The sequence below is a fragment of the Orbicella faveolata genome, unplaced genomic scaffold (genome assembly GCF_042242905.1).
Source record: "Orbicella faveolata isolate gen_17 unplaced genomic scaffold, um_ofav_v1 contig_24, whole genome shotgun sequence".
NCBI lineage: Eukaryota > Metazoa > Cnidaria > Anthozoa > Scleractinia > Merulinidae > Orbicella > Orbicella faveolata.
Window position 1 is genome coordinate 12,975,001 of NW_028301552.1, and position 2,500 is coordinate 12,977,500.

The window sequence follows — 2,500 nt, forward strand, 5'->3', positions numbered from 1 at the left end:
TCTTTTCTAAAAGAAGGTTACAAAACCGATGTAAAGGATCTCCCTAAAGTATCTTTTGGAACCGTATGGCGCTTTATGATCGAAGGAGTTGAAGGTAAAAAGCAACTATCGACTGCAAAGCCCCTTGTCAAGGGATTTAACTTCTTTAAGTCGGGACATGTTTTGTACATTGGCAATCTGCATGAAAATGGAAAACACTACATGAAAAGCCAGGTACTTCCATCCATGAAAAAAGATAAAGTATATACCTGTTTTCTGGTGATGACATCCTTTGGTAGTATTTTGAAAGCACATTGCAAGTGCCCTGCAGCTATTGATGGTCGCTGCAATCATGTTGCGTCGACATTATTTGCTCTTGAACAACATTTTAAAAATGGGCGAAAAACTAGTTCTGATTCAGAGGAGTCCTGTACATCCAAGCCTTGTAAGTGGAATGTTCCACGCAAGCGTAAGGGTTCAGTCAAACCTATCTCTGAAATGAGCTTTGTCAAGCATGACTATACAAAGGAAAAAAAAACCAAAAAGGCAAAGTTAACCTTACAGGAGGATAACAATGCATCAGATCAAGGAAACTGGCCAAGTGACAGATTAGACAACTTTCTTGAGGCTCTTAGAGAATATCAATTAAAATCTGGAAAAACCATTGGATGGACACATATTCTTCCTCAAAGAATTAATGATCAGGAAGAAACACTCATTTCACCTATCAAATGTCATCCAGTATCAGCTGATCAACTAAAAGAGAGATTTGAGAAGGTTAAGAGGAACATTCATTTTGATGAAGCAAAGATAAAGAAAATAGAAGAGCAAACAAGAGAGCAATCAAACACACATTTGTGGCATTATCATAGGCAGCCCAGAATTACTGCAACCAAATGTTACAGAATAGCTGTACAAAGGGAGACTACATCACACACCAAAACCATCCAAGAGGTCCTTGGTTATAACAAACCATTTCAGAGTAAATACATGCAAGAGGGACTCGAGATGGAAGACAACATTATTGCTGCCTACAAAGCATGCAAACAGCAGCAAGGGTTACTGGCATTACTGTAGAAAAATGTGGCTTTTATATTTCCAAGCACCATGGCTTCCTCGGAGCAAGTCCAGATGGATTAGTGCATGATCCTTCAACAGAAAACTCTGAGGGTCTTATTGAACTGAAATACATTCAGGTGGAGGAGCATGAAAGCCTGGAGGATGCCCTGATTCGAAAAGGAATTTGCAAGAAATATGAGGATGGTGTGAAGTTGAATGTGAAGCACAAATATTATTTTCAAATACAACAAGTTATGTTTGTTGTTGAAAGAAAATGGACTGACTTTGTGGTTATGGGGACAGGTTGTGCCACACCGTTTTGTGAGAGAGTTTCTTTCTCAAAAGACTTTTGGGATACCATTTTCCCAAAGCTAGAGTCATTTTTTAATTGCTGGATTGTGCCAGAACTTGCATACCCTTGTGTCAAATATGGGATCCCCAAAATAAGTGCTTGCATGTTTGAAAAGTAAGTTTATACATATGCTTTTAAAAACTGTAACCAAAGTTTTTATTGGCCTAAATGAAGTACAAAGGTGAATGCACTGTAAGTAAGTGGAAAACATTCACTGAAACTTGTAAATGGTATCAGTTGGAAAAAGTTAATAGTTATTACTTTAAGAACTTCAATTTAGGTAAGATTATCAACAAGAAAAAACATAAGCATTCATGTTGTTCCTCATATGAAACACCAATGCGGGCTAATATACAAGTAATTAATTTATAAGAGGGGTTTGAAAATTTGATAGTGCACAGACCACAACAAGCATGTCTGATGCAATATGTGCAAGAGTTATTGGTATCTTATGGTCAAAGATGTGCCAGTTCTTTATGCGTTCCATGAGCCTTTCCACATGAACTCTTAGGCTGGCAACTACCTTATTATGATTTGTTTCTTCCTTGCTAAACTGTACCTTCTTATCTAAAAATGCTGGCACGACAAGGCTTGCACCAACAGAAGCTAATTCATCCTGACAATTAAACCCTTTGTCAGCCATTACCTGATCACCACACCTAAGTCTGTCCAAAAAACCACTGAGAACAGCAATTTCCTTATCTGAGGTAGATCCAGGAAATAAGTCACTGACAAAACATAAAACACCACTTGGAGTTATCCCCAAAAGGGACTTCATGGTGGTTCTTGATTTATACGATGAATAACATGCAGACTGTGAATCGAGAGAAGATGGTCGCTACATTTCAAATTCTGTACAATCTACTATAACTGTAACATTGGGTAACAATTTCTTAAAAATCTCAGGCATATAAAATTGAAGTACCTCTTTCGGAGGGATAGTGATAAGTGGTTCAAATTGCCTTCTCAAAAATGGAATCCACGCATTGATAATCTTAGAAACAGTTGATATAGAAACCTTAAATCGATGAGCAAGATCATTTTCAAACAAGCCCAACCTTAACCGCAGCATGACAAGAATAAACTCTTGGAATTTAGTAAGTACTCATG

General features: G+C 37.6%; 1 protein-coding gene and 3 pseudogenes across 1 annotated transcript in view; 2 read left to right on the top strand and 2 right to left on the bottom strand.

The window, feature by feature from the left end:
• The window catches only part of LOC149110447 (uncharacterized), a 1,929-nt pseudogene extending 406 nt beyond the window's left edge, over positions 1–1,523 (top strand).
• Positions 1–2,500, bottom strand: part of LOC110052438 (phosphatidylinositol phosphatase PTPRQ-like) — a 57,798-nt gene that overhangs the window by 28,209 nt on the left and 27,089 nt on the right. The window lies entirely within an intron of this gene.
• Positions 1–2,500, top strand: part of LOC149110446 (uncharacterized) — a 5,899-nt pseudogene that overhangs the window by 1,264 nt on the left and 2,135 nt on the right.
• The window catches only part of LOC149110448 (uncharacterized), a 1,539-nt pseudogene continuing 789 nt past the window's right edge, over positions 1,751–2,500 (bottom strand).